This window comes from Triturus cristatus, chromosome 3_2 (assembly GCF_964204655.1).
Source record: "Triturus cristatus chromosome 3_2, aTriCri1.1, whole genome shotgun sequence".
Taxonomy (NCBI): domain Eukaryota; kingdom Metazoa; phylum Chordata; class Amphibia; order Caudata; family Salamandridae; genus Triturus; species Triturus cristatus.
The window spans coordinates 622,344,767-622,364,447 of NC_140584.1; positions in this window are offsets into that span (position 1 = coordinate 622,344,767).

The following is a 19,681-nucleotide window of genomic DNA, read 5'->3' on the forward strand; positions in this document are numbered from 1 at the left end:
GGTCGAGAAATGTAAGACGCGTTTCCAAGACCTGAAGCAGCTTGTCCAAGGGCTATTCTCCAAACACAGCTGAGAGCTCCTGGCAACTGGCTGTGAACCAACAGCAGACTTGCGGCTCCATCACTGGGAAGAAAAGGTGCACTCCATCAGTATCCTCACAAGTATTGAGGGGATTGAAGTTGGAGATGAAGGTATGGAAATGTCCAGCAAGTCCCTGGTAAATGGTACCCTTGGTACCTAGGGCAGGAGTAATGAAGAAGGTCCTCCGGGGCTGCAGCACTGGTTGTGCCACCCCAGAGACCGCTCACCAAGGCTCTGTATACTGCCATTACAGGCTGCGTGTCTTGGTGCAGAGAAATCCGAAGAATCGACATGGCACACAGGCATGTGTGCCATGCCACCCATATACTGCATAAGATATAAGTAAGTCACCCCTACTGCTGGCCTTTATCACTAAGGCAGGGTGCTCTATATCCTATGTGTGGGCATATCAACATGATACAATTTCCAGTCTATTCTGAGATGTGCTGGGGCCCCGGGAAGCCGTGAAGAGTACATGGGCTGGACACTTGTCAGCACGTGTTTCATAGCTCCATGATGGCTTCACTGATTCCTTAGGTATTTGGTACCGAACATCTTGTCTTAATAAATCCTCACTGATGCCAGTGGTGGATTTATTAACCCCTTCCCCGCTCATGACGGAACCGCTCCGTCATGAGCCACGGTTGGCGTGTGCTCATGACGGAGCGGTTCCGTCATGCCACGACCGTTGGCATCCGCTCCACCCACGCGGCGCTGTTTCCCTGCCTGTGCGGGGGACAACGCAACTGGGCGGAGTCATGACGGAACCGCTCCGTCATGAGCACAGCTCAACCGTGGCTCATGACGGAGTGGCTCCGTCATGAGCACAGCGCCACCGCGCTGCCCCCCCCGCACCCCCCAGCGCTGCGGCGGAATTCCCGCCGCAGCGAAGGGGTTAATAAATTCACACAGGAGACCGTTATAGAGGGTCCTCTGAAAACCAACCAAGCACTGGTGTAGTGTCTGACTTGTTTTCGCCAGTCTAACACTGCCAGACATGTATCTGACCTCATGGGATGAGAGCCAGTGCTCTCAGAGGACAAAGCCTGCTCTGGGTGGAGGTGCTTCATACCTCCTCCAGGACATGATGACCTTCCTGGGTGGGAAGCTTCAAAGGTGATACTGCCTTTATAATCCAATCCAGGAACCTCCAGATAAGGGAGGAAGCCAATACCCCTTTTCTGCTCCACATTTAGCGGGAGGAAGGGGGGATTAGTCAGATCAGGAGGAGGGTCCCCACTTAGCCTACACCACCCTAGGGCAGGGGAGGCAATGTTAACCCCTATTCTGAAATTCCACCATCTTGGGATGGTGGGAAAACACTGTATCAGGGCTAAGGTAGTGCCTCTTCCCACAGGAAGTGGACAATAAGGGGTGTAGACATCCTAAAGGTAGGAGGTCCATTGGCTACTACTTGTCTCCCCATTTAACACCCCTAAATGTAGTATTTAGGTGGCAAACCTGCCTGCTGCTCCCAGGATTTGACAGTTGTTGCTGCTATGTCGTCCTGAAACCTGAGAGGACTCCAAGAACCCCAGAGCACCTCCCAGCTTCATGAAATCACAGAGAAGCTCCCTTTGAGTGAAGGTATTACTCCCCTTCACACTTCAGGCACCGATTTCGTGAAGTCCGGTTTGTCAATTTGCTGCTCCCCGATGACCTCGATGCAGCACCAAAGCAAGAGAAAGTACAACAGCTCCTGAGGGTCAGATCTGTCTCCTCACCAAGTTTGGAGACACTAACATCTACTGGAGCTGTGGGGTACCAATACTTGGGGTACCAGACCCCCAGCGCTAAAGACCAAGAAGAAGAGCCCCCTCTGGACTCCCAAAACACCAGAAGCAAGCACCCGTCGAGGGACGTTGAGACACCCGAGACCCACTTTCTAAGGGCTCCAGCTGTCCCAAAATCGCCTATCCAAGTTGCCTGCTCCTGACCACAAGGCCCTAAAGACACACGACGCCCGGCTGACCTGTTTGCTCTGCACCAGGGCCCACCTGGCCCAGTACCAGCCAATCAGCTCAGCTTCCATGGTCCGGAGGCCCTTGTGACCTCCTACCTCTGAGGAGACCCACCAGACTTACCTGTAAGTCCCTCTGTGCAGAGCATTTTCAAGTAGTCCCCTTCATATTTGGGTACCTGCTTCCAAGACCTCAGCGCTCTGAGCTTCATGAAAGCATTGTATGAATTTCTATGCATTTTTCTGCTTTTGCCCCATTGATTCCTATTTTGCGTAACTGTGCATAGAAGTGATATATTTATAGAACTTTGTAAAATCATATCTCTAAAATTACTTACCTTAGGAAAGTGTTCTTGGTCTTAAAATTGTTTATTATTTTTACAAATTGGTTTCGGGTTTATTCTTGAGTGTGTGTCTCATTTATTGCCTCTGTGAGTACAACAAACGCTTAGCACTACCCTGTGATAACCCTAACTGCTCGCCCACACTACCACTCAAAAAGAGTTAGTATTATCTACGTATACCTTTCTATACCCAATGGGGATTCACCCGACTCTCTACATAGTGTTTTTCATTTTAGTACACTATACAGAGAACCAGTTTCCTACATTGGTGGTTCAGCGAAGGATAGAAGACTGCATTTTCTGGAATCACTCTGTCAATAAGTGATCACATGGGTAAATCCCAAAAATTGTCTTTAGATAGTCAAAATTCTTGATTGGTCATTTTTTTCTAAATTTATAAAATTCATTGTTAGGGCCTTGGTTAAGTGCCTGACACTCAGTGGTTAGAAATGTAAAAGTCTGTGCTTTGGTTAGGAGAAACTATTCAGTGTATAGTTATTTTTTTTGTAACTTCATAAAAAAGGTCCCAACTTTAGTAAAATAATGACTGAGATTTAGGAGCTCAACCTGACCCCTTACATGGAACTCAACCATGCTCAATGTAGGACCCTCTGTAAGGGTTATGGTATCAAAATAGACAAAAGAACCCAAAAGGAATATCTCCGACAACTGATAGCTCAGTTTGAAAGAGATAATCCAGAATTAGTGGCTTAATCTGAGGATGATGTGCCTACTAATAAAGACAATGCTGAGAATGGACATGAGTAAGTCCCCTCAGATACAGCTGAGGTCCCCTCAGATGAATACCTCATGCTAGAAAGATTGACCAGGAGACTGAAGTTAGAGGCTCAACTCCTGCAAATATTGAAAGAGAGAAGAGAGATGCACCTAGGACCTATCTCTGGTGGCAGCAGAAAATAAATACGGAGAGTGGAGGTTCTTATGACTTAAAACCCCCAAAGGGATTGTCCCTAACTATTCAGAGGGTGATGACATCACCAAATGGTTCACTGAATTTGAGAGAGCCTGTGTAGCAAGAAAAGTAGCTAGAAAGAATTTAGCTCCTCTCTTGTGGGAACTAATCTCAGGAAGATGCAGGGAAAGACTCCTGGCATTGCCTGAAAAACATGCTGGGTCTTATGACCTCATGAAGGGTACCCTGATTGAGAGCTTTGGACTCACAACTGAGGAGTATAGAGTAAGATTCAGGAAGACTCGAAAAACCCCGAGTAAATTCTGGATGGAATTCATACACTTTTCAGTAAAAACACTGGAGGCATATTTAAAAGGGCTTATCACCACAGGAACGTCACTTTTTGCGGCATTCCTGTGGCGATAAACCCTTTGCCTTTATTTACAAGGTAGCACTAAGCCACTTAACGTGGCTTAACGCCACCTTGTAAATAAGGCCCCCAGTCACTCTACACTAAGGGCCCGATTATGATGTTGGTTGGAGTTGCCTCCGACCGACATCATTGCGGAATCAGAACCGACTGACCTCCGGTCACGTCCGCAGAATTACGATGCGAACGCACATTGAGCAGTCACATTCTCCCAATTCCCTATGGGAGCTTGTACTGCGGCTGTAAACTGGCCATAGCACAAGCTCCCATAGAGAAATGGTAGATTGTGTTCATCCCTGCACATGTTGCAGGCCCCTCATGGGGCCTGCCACACGGTGCAGGGATGAACAGGAGGCCATAAAGAGAAGGGGGCCCTGCTTGGGTCCCCATACTCGCTTTCTGACCGGCTTTCCATTTCGTAATTCCCGACATGGAAGACCTGTGGGAAACCGACCATTGTAATCCCAACGGCAGAAACGGCGTCCATTGGGATTACAGGCCGGTCTCTGACTGGACGACGGGTTCCTTGAATCCATGGGAATCCAGCCGGAGTGACTGTCAGGTTTCAATTCCGAATGCCTAGATTGAAACTAGGCAGTCGGAATTGAAATTGGCGATCTCGGTCGGAAAGCCTCCGACCTCAGGTCGGAGGCTTTCCGACCGAGATCATAATAGGCCCCTTAGTGTGAAAGGGGAGGGCAATGGGTGTTGTGGTGGGCGTTCTGCCTCAACACCCATTGATTTTGATGCTGCGCCCTATTTAGAATGGTGGTATAAATATGGGGCAGTGCCAAAATTAAGACCAGGGAAAACCTGGTCTTAACATGGTGAAACAAGGAGAAATGTTTGAATTCTCCTTGTTGCTGTTGTTTCTGTGTGTGCTGTATTGTGCAGCACACATAGAAACGGCAAATCACCATGAATGATTGTTTATGTGCAGAAAGGTGTCCCTTCCTGCACATAAACAATCATTAAAAAAATCACGATTTGTAACTTCTATGTGTGCTGCACATTGCAGCACACATAGGAGTTACAAATCGCCATAAGTGATTGTTTATGTGCAGGAAGGGACACCTTCCTGCACATAAACAATCATTCCATGAACCAGTCTTCCTTGCACTGTGGTGCATGGGTGCCTGCGTTGGCGCTAGGCAGCTGAGTTTAGCGCCAGTGCTAGGGAAAACGCAGGGATGTGTCGTACCATTGTAAATATGGCACATCCCTGTATTTTCAGAATGGCGGAGCGTGGCATAAGCAATATTTGCTTAATGCTAAGCTTTGGCATTCAGTTGTAAATATGCCCATTAGTAGTTGGTTATCAGGTAACAATGTGAATGACTATGAAGGGCTTTACAATTCGATTATGAAAGTGCATCCTTTCAGTAATACTTACAATGAAAAGTTACATCAGCATCTGTTAGGTAAATCTACCCTATTGGGGGAGAGGGGATCCTTTATACTAAGGTCAGAGACCCCAAACCCGGTACCACTAGGACAGTGGTCTTGCCTCAGGCATTTAGGGAATTCCTCCTCAGTTTGGCTCATGACCTCCCCTTAGCTTGACACCTTGGCCAGACCAAAACTTGGAGCAGGCTAATAATCCACTTCTACTGGCCAGGGATGCACCAGAAAGTGAAGGAGTTTTGTAACTCCTGTGCCACCTGTCAAACCAGTGGCAACACAGGTGGCCAGTCAAAGGCCCCCTTAATTCCACTTCCAGTGGTTGGGGCTGCCTGTGAGAGGATAGGGATTGACATTGTTGGTCCACTTGACCCGCCTACATAATCAGGAAACAGATATATTCTATAGTAGTGGATCATTCTACCAGGTATCTTAAGGCTGTTTCCCTTAGGACTACCACTGCCCCTGCATTGGCTAGGGCCCTCATTAGTATCTTTACCAGGGTGGGCTTCCCTAAGGAGATGGTATCAGATAGAGGAACAAACTTCATGCCTGATTACCTGAAACACAAGTGGAAGGAGTGTGGAGTGAACGACAGGTTCATTACCCCATACCATCCCCAGTGTACTGGCCTTTTTGAAAGATTCAACAAGACCATGAAAGGTATAATTGGTGAACTCTCGGAAAAAATCAGGAGGAGATGTGGTGTTCTACTGCCATGCCTGCTTTTTGTCTACAAGGAAGTGCCACAAAAAGGAGTGGGATTTTCCCCATTTGAACTTTCGTTTAGTTATCCTGTCGGCGGATCATTGTGCTTTGTGAAGAAGGGACAGGATAAACCTCTTGTTGGACCTAAAGATGACATAGCGGACTATGTATATGTACTTGTCCCGGCTCCCCAGTTTCTGAATAAATGGAGAAAGCAAACAAAAACCTTGAGGCCAGCCAAGATCTCCAGAAGCAATAATATGACCAAAAGGCTGCTATAGTGGAGTTCCTGTCAGGAAGTAGACCTGGTTGCGCCTACCGTTCCGCATTGGGTCGGAACTACATGACCCATGAGGCCGTAGATGGTAGGAGAGGCCTGCTGACGCGCATACGCAGGTGTGCGTAATTCTTTTTCCCGTTTGTGCTCTCTCTGGTGAGTCGCTTGTGGTGTGCTTTATGTACGCGCTAGGATATCGCGGTTCCCGGAATTCCTGAGGACGGCTGTTGACAAAGCGGAGTTCGGAGTGAGTATTGAATCCAGATGCCGGTTCTTGCTCAGTTTCCTGTGGCCCCCTAGTGACTCCGAGGGAGAGTTGCTGTTTCTGTTTTCTTCTGCTTCGCCTCGCCCCATGGTCCTTTGGGGAATACTTTTTCTGTGGCTTTGCTGAGCTTGGTGAAATAGTGGAGGTTCAGAGCGGAATGCAGTGGTGCTTTCTTAACCACGCATTACAGTGTCGGCATTCAAATAAGCCTGTGCACTTCTGAAAGAGGAAGGTCAGAGCGAAATGCGGTGGTGAGTTCAACCACGCATTACCGTGTCTGCTTTGGATAAAACCGGTGTGCTAAATAAGGAGGAAGTTCAGAGCGGAGTCCTGTGGTGAGTTCAGCCACCCATTACCGAATCTATGTTTGAAAGCCTGGTGAATCTTTTTTTAAAGTGGATGTCCAGAGCGGAATGCAGTGGTGATTCTCAACCACGCATTACCGATTCTGTGTAGCACTTCGAAGGTGCTTTCCAAGTGAGATCTTCATTTCTTTTGTGTTGCTTGTTGACCTTGTTTTTGAGAACTGACTGTTTTGAATATAGGATTATCTCTTCAGTTGTTTTCATTGCGAAGAAAAAACTCTGTACATTTTATTCAGCACTTTATGCTATTTTTCTTTCTTTATGGATTGGACGTCTTCTCGTTGTTATAGGAGTAAGAAGGAACTGGTATGTATGGGGTTTGTCTAAAATCTTATTATTTAGGAAAGAGTGTTCTTTATGCCAATAATTGTTGCTTTCTGCTTGGTAGATATTTTGGTATATGAAGAGAGAGGGATATCCAGTTGCATAAGAATGAGAAGGACTAGTGTCAGTTTGAGCAAGGTTTATTAGTAACTAGCGAGAATTCATGAGAGTAGTCTTTTCATGTGTTCATGCATTTATGGTATTGTCCTTTGTGTTACAGGCTCTTTTTCCCCTCTGTTCCTTTCCTACCCTTCCCTCGCCTGATCGCACTAACACTCTGTGTTTATCTTCAGAGTTGGGGATGTCAGGAGGTGGATCCCTTATTGCTTCACCTGGATCCTGCAGAGTTCTTATCTCAGAACAAAGAGATTTCTGACAGTTCCAACCACGGCAGAAGGAGTGGGTTTGGAGCCTGTGGCCCCTAGGGCTCTCCAAGATAAGTGGAGTGGGTCCTAACCTATTCTAGAAAGAAAGGGAGAAGTCACCTATCTGGTGGACCTTGGCTCTTGCAGGAACCCCAAAAGAGCATCCATGTAAACCGCCTTAAACCCTACTATGACAGAGCAGATGTGATTATGCTCATGCTTACCGATGAGGATCAGGAGGCCGAAAGTGAACCTCTCCCTGACTTCCTGTCCAACAACCCAAAAGATGGGTCAGTTGCAGGAATAGTCTTGTCAGACACCCTCACTGCCCAGCAGCAGACTGATTGCATTAAAGTCCTAAATTAGTTTGCTGAGCTCTTCTGTTTGATCCCTGGTCATTCTAGCTGGTGTACCCATGATGTGGACACTGGTGAAAGTCTACCTGTCAACAGCAAAATCAACAGGCAGTCTGATCATTTGACAGAGAGCATCAAAGCTGAAGTAAGCAAGATACTGTCATATAGCAATCTGAGAGCCCCTAGGCCAGCCCAGTAATGTTAGTGCCCAAACCTCATACTTAGGGTGGTAAGAAAGAGGTAAGGTTCTGTGTGAGCTATAGGGGCCTCGATGCTGTGCCCAAAAGGAAGCACACCCAATACCAAGGGCAGAATAATTAATTGATATGTTGGGAGCAGCCAAATATCTGAGTACCTTTGATCTCATATCTGGGTACTGGCAAATAGGTCTGACTCCAGAAGAAAAATTGAGATCTGCATTTTCAACCCCAGATGGATATTATCAGTTTACTGTGATGACTTTTGGACTGAAAAATGCACCTGCCACTTTTAAAAGGTTGGTGAACAAAGTCCTTGCTGGCTTAGAATCCTACAATGCTGCTTATCTAGATGATATTGCTCTCTTTAGCTCCACCTGGCAGGATCACAAGATCCATCTAAGGAAAGTATTATAGGCTCTGAGAAATGCAGGTCTCACTAGCAAGGTAAGGAAGTGACAGATAGGGCAAGGAAAGGTTGTATACTAAGGCCAACTTGTCGGTGGAGCCAGGTTTAACCCTTACAACTCAAGATCCAGACCATTTTGGACTGGGCGGCTCCAACAACCCATACTCGAGTCAGGGCCTTTATTGGCTTGACTGCTTACTACAGGAGGTTTGTGAAGGATTATGGCACCATTATGACACCCCTCATAGAACTGACCTCCAACAGAATGCCCAAAAAGGTGAACTGGACAGTGAGCTGTCAAAAAGTCTTTTGACACTCTAATAGGAGCACTGCGATCTGCACCTGTTCTGAAAGCTTCAGATTATGCCAAGCTATTCATTACGAGACAGATGCATCTGAACATGGGTTAGGAGCAGTCTCATCCCAAAAAATTACCAAGGTCAAGACCAGCCTGTGGCTTTCATAAGTAGAGGGCTACTTCCCAGGGAACAACGTTGGAGCGCCATTGAGAGGGAAGCCTTTGCTGTGGTCCATACCTGTTTGTCTCCCACTTCATTGTTCAAACCAACCACAGGTGTCTCAGATGGTCAATGCAGATGAAAGGTGAGAATCTCAAACTTCTAATGTGGTCTATATCCCTGCAGGGATTAAACTTCGACGTGAACACAAATCTGGGACTGCCCATGCCAATGCAGATGGACTTTCCAGGTTCTTCCACTTAGATAATAAAGAATCTCTAGAGGAAGGGTAGTCTCACCCTCTTTTGTTTTGGGGCTGGGGGTCATTTAGAAAAGTGCCTCTTTTGACATGGTTAGCTCCCACTTTTTGCCTGATGTCTAATGTGATTTCGTACTGTAACTGCTCTAGGTCCCTGCTAACCAGGTCCCCAGTGCCAGATCTCTTTCTCAAAACTTGTACCACGATTTGTACAACTTCAGTTACCCCTGTAAGTCCCTAGTAAATGGTACCCCGGGTACCTAGGGCAGGAGTACTCGTGAAAGTCCTCTGGGGCTGCAGCACTGGTTGTGCCACCCCAGAGACCCCTCACCATTGCAGGCTGTGTGTCATGGTGCAGAGAAATCCGAAGAGGCAACATGGCACACAGCCCTGTGTGCCATGCCACTCATACACACCGTAAGATATAGGTAAGTCACCCACACCGTAGGCTTTTACCCCTAAAGCAGGGTGCAGTATATGCTCTGTGTTGGCATAGCAGCATGAGAGATATGCCCCTACAGTGTCCATTCCATTCTGAGATGTTGTACGTGCACTGGGAAGTCAAGAAGAGTACATGGGGTGGATACTTGTCAACACGAGTTTTATAACTTCACGATGGCTTCACTGATTCCTAAGGTGTTTGGTACCAAACATCTTGTCTTAATAAATCCTCACTGATACCAGAGGTGGATTTATTAATAAATTCACACAGAAGACCCTTTTAGAGGGTCCCCTGAAAACTTACCAAGCATTGGTGTGGTTCCTGACTTTTTTTGTCAGTCTACTGCCCACTACCAGACATGTTTCTGATCTCACAGGGTGAGAGCCAGCACTCTCAGAGGACGGAGACAAAGCTTGCTCTGGGCAGATGTGCTTCCCCCTCCAGGACAGAACGGTTTTCCAGGGTGGGAAGCTTCAAAGGCGATACCGCCTTTGAAATTCAACCCAGGAACCTCCAGATAGTGGGGGAAGCCAAGCCCCCTTTCCTGCTCCACTTTTAGTGGGAGTAAAGGCGGGAAATTAGTTAGATTAGGAAGAGGATCCCCACTTAGCCTACACCACCCTTGGGGCAGGGCAGGTGATGTGAACGGCTCTCTTGAAATTCCACTATTTTGGGATGGTGGAAAAACACCCTATCAGGGCAAGGATAGAGCCTCTTCCCACAAGAAGTAGTCACTAGAGGATGTAGACACCCTAAAGGTAGGTAGGCAATTGGCTACTACCTGTTTCCTCTTGTAACACCCTTTAATTCAATATTTAGTTTGCACCTGAGACCTGAACATCAGATTTCGATGGACAAGAGAAGACCAGGACAAAGAAGACCCTCAGCACGAGAACTGAAACCCTGCTGCCAAAGAGAAAGGCTCCAAACCCTGCCTGCTGCTCCCAGGGCTCCACAATTGCTGCTGTTGAGTTGCCGTGAAACCTACTGGTCTTCAAGAACCCTGTAGCACCTCCAGCCTTCAAGAAATTGGTGAGAAGCTCCCTTGGAGTGAAGGTATCACTCCACTGCACACCACAAGCACCAATCCTGTAAAGTTGGGTTTGTCGACTTGCTGCTCCCCGACTATCTAGATGCAGCACCGAAGCGAAAGTAGGTAAAACAGCTCCGGAGGGTCCGATCTGTCCCTTCACCAAGTTTATAGGCACCAGCACCTACCAGAGCCACAGCGTACCAATACCTGAGGTTCCGGACCCCCAACGCCAAACACCAAGAAGAAGAGACCCCTTGGGACTCCCAAAGCACCAGAAGTAAGCACCTATCGAGGAATGTCAAGAAACCTGAGACCCATTTCCTAAGTGGCCCAGCTGTTCCGAGATAGCCTCTTCAAGTTGCCTGCTCCAGACTGCGGGAACCTCAAGACGCATGACGCCCGGCTGACCTGTTCGCTGCGTACCTGCCCCCACCGGCCCCAGCCCCTACCAACCAGCTCTGCTCCTGTGGTCCCCAGGCCTTTGCGACCTCCTCCCTCTAAGGAGACCCACCGGACTTCCCTGTAAGTCCCTCTGTGTAGTGCATTTTCAAGTGCTCCCCTTTCGTATTTGCGAACCTGCTTCCAAGACCTCAGCACGCTGCTTCCAGGTGATCGGGCATGCTCCCGAACTTCTACTCCTGGAACTTTGTGTCTGGTCCTGACATCGACCTAAAACGAGAAGGTGAAGTTTGTGAAAGCATTGCCTGAATTTCTATGCATTGTTCTGCTTTTTCCCCATTGTTTCATATGGTGCGTAATTGCGCTTAGAAGAGATATATTTATCGAACTTTGCAAAATCGTATCTCCGAAATTACTTACCTTAGCACTGTGTTCTTGGCCTTAAACATTATATAAAAATCATTATTATGTTTACAAATTGATCTCTGATTTATTCTTGAGTGTGTGTCTCATTTATTGCCTCCATGAGTACAACAAATGCTTAACACTACCCTCTGATAAGCCTAACTGCTTGTCCACACTACCACAAAAAGAGAGTTATTATTATCTACTCATACCTCTGTATACCCATTGGGGATTCTCCGGACTCTCTATGTAGTGTTCTTCATTTCAGTACAGAGAGCCAGTTTCCTTCAAAGGAGGTTTAATGCAGAATTATTAATAAACAATACAGAAAATAATGCATGGATTGCCATGAAGGCTCAAACTCAAAGTGCATAGATACAAACTCAAAATAAACCCCTAGTTAGACGTTTGGATCGCTCACATTCCAAGTGTCATATTCGTTAAGAAAACTAACAGCATCCTAAGTGAGTAAAGGAAAATCTCAAAATCATCGGATAGAGTCTCAGGAGGATAAGTAGAAGTCACCCCCAATTCCTCAAAAATAGATGTTTGTATGCACATTTCGCGCATAACAATTAGTAAAACTTCAGATTTAGCATGAGATGATCATGGTTAGATTATTGGCAAATCACAAACAATTTTGTATTATGATGTCATTTTAGCACTAACCCATTTCTTTAGGTAAGAGAATTTTTTTCCGCTCACTTCCTCAGCAACTGTCCAGAGATGTACAATATAATATGAAACATTTCTCAGGCAATAATTCATAGAATTATGTTCCTCTGCAGGTTTGCATCATAGCATCCAGTGGAAATCCTTCAAAATTATACATCATGTATCATCATTCCCAATACATGTGCAGCCTCTATTGCGTCATAGCCATCTGTGATCCGCTGAAACTGTGGGGAGCGAAGGCTCACAGCCTTGATTGGACGGTGTGATGAGCACAAGCAAGTTGAACAGAACACCAGAAACTGCATCCATCTTAAATAAATGGTGTCTCCCACGAAAAGGTTTAACTACCCTACGTTAGTAATCACACTTATAAGTGAATTAATAAAAAAAATTAAGCGCAGATTTATCAGTTTCAGTCACAGTTGTATGCATTATTAAAATCGTAAATTTGCACAAATAATTTGTCACCCAATATTGCACATTAAAAAAAACTTCCACAACCTCTTTCCATTTTAAATGGCCTTTTGCTGTGAATCTACATACATGGTTGTGGTAGTTGTTGATGTTATCAATATTGGAAAATAGACCACCTAGAAATGTACTTGTGCTTCTCTTGCAGCCATAATTGTGCCATCAGCAAGTAAAGCACTGTGGGTCCTAGGAAAGTGGGATGTCTGAAAATATTTGTCTGTTACAACATTGCAATTGGTGTTGTACTACAAGCAGGTCCTCTTGTACATGTGTTACAAAAGTGATAGCTATACGTTTGTCTATTTTCATAGCTGCAGGGCCCATTGTAGCGTCTTTCCTAGGCTGGGTACCTACGCTAAACACAGAGTGTAGTATTACACGTCTTTCTTCTGCGTGTACCTGCGAACGAAGCATTCTAAATTAGCCTTCATTGCATTCTGCATAACACCGCATCATAGTTCTACGAAGTCCATCAGGAACTAAAAGGGTTATGTCATAGCTAACTTGCAAGACACTACATCGCCCCCTCTGTTAAATGAAAATGTACAAAATATATACATACACACAATTTCATCTTTTCAGTCAATATTTTTGGCGCCTTAACTGTTCGACCCGATCTTAAAGCTGGAAACTGGGAACTATCACCATCAATGTCCAGGATCTACGCTGATGGTGGAGAGGCAACAGTAGTCACTGGTGTGTCTGATCCAATTTCTCCTTCAACATGTAGATCTGATGAATGACAAGGTAAACGCCAAAACCGAGAAGTAATATACTTCCCAGAGCACTGGGGAGTCAATACGTGTCACTTGGTAGATACCACTTGAAAAGGTTTTGCATTAAAGGGAGCATCAGATTTTCTTTTCTGCATCTGGTGTGCGAGCACTCGACCTGCTCTCCTAAAGATGATGTTCTTCACATATCGTCTTTTGTCAGCATACACTTTCATCTTTTGTTTCTGAACCAAGTCCTTGTCACGAGTTGCATTCTCGTTCTTAACTTCTTCGCCCTCTGAATGGTCCACTGAGTTATCTTGGTTGTCATTGCTCTCCAAAACATCAATGTTGCAGGATTTTCACCTGTGGTTGAATTAGGTATTGAACGATAAGCTCTCAAGGTATAATTTAACACCGTTATTTAAATTGAGATTTTCAAGAGCAGCACACTGCACTGCTTTCTTAGAGTGCTCATCAAACGCTCAACTAGTCCATTGGCCTGCAGCCACAGAGGTGTGCTCTTCTAATGCTTTATACTCAGATGGTCCAAAAAAATCTTTAAACTAACGACTATTAAATGGTGGGCCATTGTCAGATTTCAACACGGCTGGAACACCCCATGATGCAAAAATGCCATCAAGTCTCTCAATTACTCAGCCTTGAGTGGTAAATGAAAGATTCTCAATTAAGGGAAATTGTGAGTATTCGTCCACAATCACCATCAGGTGATGTCCATTGTCAAGTGAACCGAAAAAGTCAATGGCTACTCTCTCCTAGGCATGCTTTAGGAGTTCTGACATGGTTAAGGTGTGTTGAGTAACTTTAGTAGAAAGGCAGTTGCTCAGATGACAGGCCTTTAATTCCTTCTCAACCCGAACATCTATATATGGAAACCAGACTCGGTCTCGTAGAGCTAGTTTTGTGGCAACGATTCCACGATGTCCTTCGTGGGCCACTTCAATCATCTTCTGGCTCAGACTCTCTGGAATCAGGATTCCCGACCCTCATAATATAACTCCTTCCTCAGTTATGAACTGTTCATCTTTGACATTTTTGTATTTTTGATATTCCCTCACTGGTGAGAGGTCAGGTGTGTTGGTCCCTTGCCTGATATGTGGTGACATCTTTTAACTTTAGCAAGTCACTATCATGGCTTATGGCAATGATAATCTGGGCTATCAGCTGGTGTGTTTGATTTCACAATTAAATTGATGTAGGCCTGAACAGTTTTGGATGGCTTTAGAGGGCTTTACCATGACCTTGTGTAGGCACTGAGGAGGCATCTTGGCCTCTGATTGCCAAATATAGTTAGTAAAGCTTGATGATCAGTTACCAGCGTAAAGGCTTTCTGTAAAGAAAAACATGGAAATGTTAACAAGTCCATACCACAGTCAAACTTTCTTTTTCAGGTTGTGAATTAGCACAATCTGTTAGGGACAAACTCCTACTTGCATATGCCACAATATGCCTTTGAATTTTTTGGGTGTCTGCAGTGCCGTGCAAAGATGGTGCCTAACCCGACTGGGCTAGTGTCGACAACAACCTCTATATGAAGCTTCAGATTGAAATTTGCTATTTCAGTAGCATTCTCAATGGTCTGTTTGATTTTCTTAAAACTTTTCCCACATTCATGTGACCAATGAAATGAAACATCCTTTTTCGTCAATTCTCTCAATGGAACACTTACAGTGGCAAACTCTCGTATATAACTGGAACAATAGCTGGTCGTGCCAAGAAATGAAATTGAAAAAATTGAAACATCTTGTGGGGATCAGCACTTGACAGCGCTTGTACTTTAGCAGGATCAGGTATCATTCCCCCATCAGAAAAGATATGGCCAAAGAATTTTAACTTTGTCTTTTGGAACTCACTTTTATCTGCATTTAAAGGCAAACCTGCATCCGCAAGTAAACGACAGACTTGTGTGAGAGCTTTATTGTGCTCTTTTTTGGCAGCTCCGAAAACTAATATGTTATTGCTATAATTGAACACATTCATGACCAGGCCTGGGCGTAGTTCGCAAAGTTTTGCTATGTGGAATTCCACAAAGTTACAAAAAACTCTGCAAAGTTTTGCGAGTGGCGAAGTACAGTGCAAACTGCAGTTTATGCTGGTATTCCTGCGGCCCGGGTAGAAATTCTACCCGAGTGGCAGCTCGCGCTCGCAAACTTACCGTTCTCGATCGCGAACTTACCGTTCGGGATCGCAAGCGGGAAAAAAAATCAGTTGCACATTGCAAAGCAGAGTGCAGAAAACTCTGCAAACTCTGCAAATGGAGCGAAGTTCCCCACCCAGGCCTATTCATGACAGGCTGTATGATACATTGAATGATGTCTTGGAAAAGTTCTGCAGCTGATGACACACCAAAACTTAGTCTTTTGTATTGAAACAAACCAACATGTGTAGAAAAGGTTGTTATGTACCTGCAATTTTCTTTGAGTTTCAACTAATGATTATTACCTTGATATAGATCAAGACGAGAGAAGACATTGGCACCATTTAATTGCATTATCATATCACCAATGTGTGAACCTGGATGTCGCTCTGGTTCAATTGCCTTGTTTGCCTGACGCATGTCAATGCATATGGGCACAGTTCCTTCACTGTCCTTTATGGGCACTACCACTATGGGAGAAATCCAGTAGATCGCTCAATTTTATCATACTTAAGTAAGGATTCAGTTTCTTTTTCAAGAGCATCTTGTAAATGAAAAGCAATGTGCGTATGTCTTTAAGCAACAGGATGGGCATCCTCATTAATATTCAGCTTTACGTTCATAGTCCTAAGCCTTCCTAAACCATGAAACAATTAAGGAAATTGACTTTCTATTTCATGGTGTCCATTCGTGTTGTAGTTTATCGAAATCAGTACCATATCAGCAGCTGTGCTGAAACGGAGCAGACAGGCACTTGACACTGTACCTTGAAGCAATGGTTGGGTGCTTGCACCATAATTGTTCTTGGGTTTCATCGTCACTACAAATGAACACTGACTTTTTAAGCGTGTCAATGCAGGCCATGTATATACTTTGGTTTTCGAGGACATCAGTTGCGGTAGTTGAAATAATTTGTTATATTTCTCCTCAGACATAATGTTTATTGAAGCACAACTGTCGATGATGAAAGGTATTGAACAATCATTTATTTTCAGTGTAATTTTTGTAAAAATGTTTGAATGACTTTGGGGCTTTAGCATTTCAACTTTTCTTTGACTGACATCTTTCTTTGCATGCAGCCAGTCCAACATGCACATACTTTTCTGAGTTAAACATAGACATGGCACAGCCATCTCCCTCACTTTCATGTGATACTGATCTAGAAACACTTCTTGATGATGATTTAAATGTCAACCGACTTCGTTGTGATGATTTGTCTTAACTGATGTCGCCTCTTAGCCTTGTGGGTGCGCATCGAACGTTGCTTCTGGAACATTCCGGTGGCCATTTTGTCTTTGCGCCTTGACGCATTTGCTTTTTCCTTTGCTCTGCAGGCCATCACAAAAGAGTTCTCCTTCCCATAGCCTTTACATATCTGTCCAATGGCGGGACATTTAACTTTGTGTTGAAACGAAAATCCACTTCTGAAACACAAGTTTTTTTATGAGTAGACATCACCTTGTGTCCTTCAGTCTTTGGCTTTGCCTTATGTTTTAAACTCATGACTGATTCATTCTGGGCACCTCCATGTCAACAGTTTGTCTATTGGCATGCTATTCAGCTCTGGCAGCCATTAACACTCACTACAGACTAATGGCCAAATTATAAGACCCGTGGTGCAGCAGCAGTGGCAGTCCAGCCACTGCCGCACCAGTGGTCTGACCTTCCCATTATGAGTTGGGTGGTCGGACCGCCCTGGGACCGCCGAGAGGAAATTGGCGTTCCCTGGAGGTGGCGTGGCAGTTGAGGCTGTAATATGCTTGCAGGGATGGCCGTGTTCCTGCCAAGCACCAAGCCCAAATACCACAATCACCCCCACCTCTACCACCGCAAAGGCAGCACAGGAGAAGGGAGCGCATCTATCGCTAGAGTACCACCCTCATTGGGCTCGTGGGGAAAGATGTCATAAGATATTACCGCCTCAGAAGGGCATCCAGTGTAAGCTTGCTGCATCAGATCTCACCACGGCTACAGCCACCAACGGCCAGGGTCTGCAACATCCCACTGTAGTCCAAGCTCCTGGCTGTCTTACACATGTTGGCCTCAGGCTCATTCAAGACCAAAGCAGTGGCAGGTGTCTTCCAGGCATCGTTTTCAGCCTTCCTTACATCTCTCCTGGATGGCATAATTCACCTCACACCACAGGACCTCCAGTTCCCCAACAACCAACATCAGCAGATGGGGATAAAACAAGGCTTTTATGGCATTGCAGGCTTTCCACATGTTGTTGGTGAAATGGACGGCATAACTGGTAACTCCTGAAGCAACTGTCCATCTATACCATCACAGGAAGCAAACTCACTCAATAAATGTCCAGGCTATTGTGGACCATCGGAGACTCTTCACTAATGTACTGGCCATATTTCCTGGTAGTGTACATGATGCATATATCTTCCACAACAACTTCAACGACTTCTTCCAAAATGGGAAATATGGCAATGGTATACTTGTAGGTAAGCAACATACCAATAATTTGTAACAATTGCTGGACATCTGGCACATCTCAGGGCCTCATGAAATACTGAGCAAAGAAGTCAATGTGCAAAGGATAACACACACGTCCACTATAAGCACACAACATATAGTAGAAAGGTACATACACCAATGGCAGTATAACAGAAAGTGCCCTGGGTGCGCTACAGGCATGTGTGCCCTCTTTGTGTGCCCCCAGGACACTTCATAATTACAGAGGGGGCCACAGATGCATCTACCTCACCTTTTGTAATGCCAATAGCGCTAGTGCCCATCAAGCAAAAGTGCCATCTTAAGGAGGCGTCCTCTCATTTGCATGGGGCATGGCACATGCAAATGAAGAAATATCTGCCTATGCACCTGCACTGTATTAAAGGCGCAAGCGTATAGGTGAAGAAGCTCTCATTATGTGCACTGGTGGTGCACTGTCAGTGTGCCCCGTAAGAGCAGCCCTCAGGAAGGAGAAAAGGGTGTCCCATGGATCCTGCAGACATCATCTTGCAGGCAGGTGCCGTAACTCACTGCACCCACCTGCAAGGTGATAAGAAATCCCTCCCAAAAGTGCATGCGGCTTTCCGTATGCAGAGTGAAACACGGAGCAGTTGATTGAAAGCTGATCTGCATTTCACTTGAATGTGCTACCCTCAGGGCAGCATGAGTAAGTGGCAGCTCTGGGGGCAGCACAATCCATGTAACAGGGCCCACTTTCCATTTTTGGTGCCAGTGCACCTACTTCACGGTGTGCTTGGCACAAACAGGGAAAGTGCACACCATACATAATAGGGACCCAGGTATCCATCACAGAATGTGAGCCATTTCACATTGCCGCCAGCGACTCAAGGCCCGCAATGTACCATCCCCTGTCACATATTTTACATGACACACAAGATAAGCGACACTGTCACAAACAATATGCAACTGTATGGATAACACTTCATCTAATCATAACCTCAGTAATAAGACAGACATTTGCAGCATACATAACATACACCACATGTCATGTATTGGTAAGCATGATCAACTGTGTAGACAGTTCTCCTACTTTTCACTTACAGCTGGTCAAGGACATGGCCTATAGACCTGGCTGATGACTCCATTTGGACACCCCCAGACAGACCCTCAAAAGGCTTTTAACTATGCACATTGCTGAACACGAAACGTGATAGAGAGAAGCTTTGGCCTGCTCAAGGGCAGGTTTCGGTGTTCAGACTTATCTGGTGGCAGGCTGCTTTATTCACCAGAAATTGTATGTAAGATGATCATAGTTTGTGCTATACGCCACAACATATGTGTGAAAACAAATGTGCCATGGGATGAAGAACAACAGTCCCTGGAGACAATGAACGATGATGAGGATAAAGCTGAAGCAGATGGCAGAGGCATCCTCAACACTGCTGCCGGAATAAGGCAACACACACACGTTGTCAATCACTTTTTCCCATAACTAGCAGTTATCACAATGTCCAAAACAGCACTAAGGTTCACAATAAAATCACAAGTACTCATAAAAGAGTTGCAGGTGTTTTTTTTGTTCACAGGTCATAAGACATTAACTGTATCAAATGACAAAATCACTGTGGGCCGTATCACTCAACTGCCCTTCTGGTGCAACATGCGTCTTAAACCGCCTGGCATGCCCCTGAGATATTTTGGTATAGCAGAAGGTGCCGCAGACCCTTGTGTGGGCCCTTCTGTGATACCGATAATCCAGGTGCACCCATAATGCAAGCATCATCTCCAGAGGCCGCACACACAATTGCATGGCCCCATGCAAATGAGTACATCCCTTTGCCTCAGCACC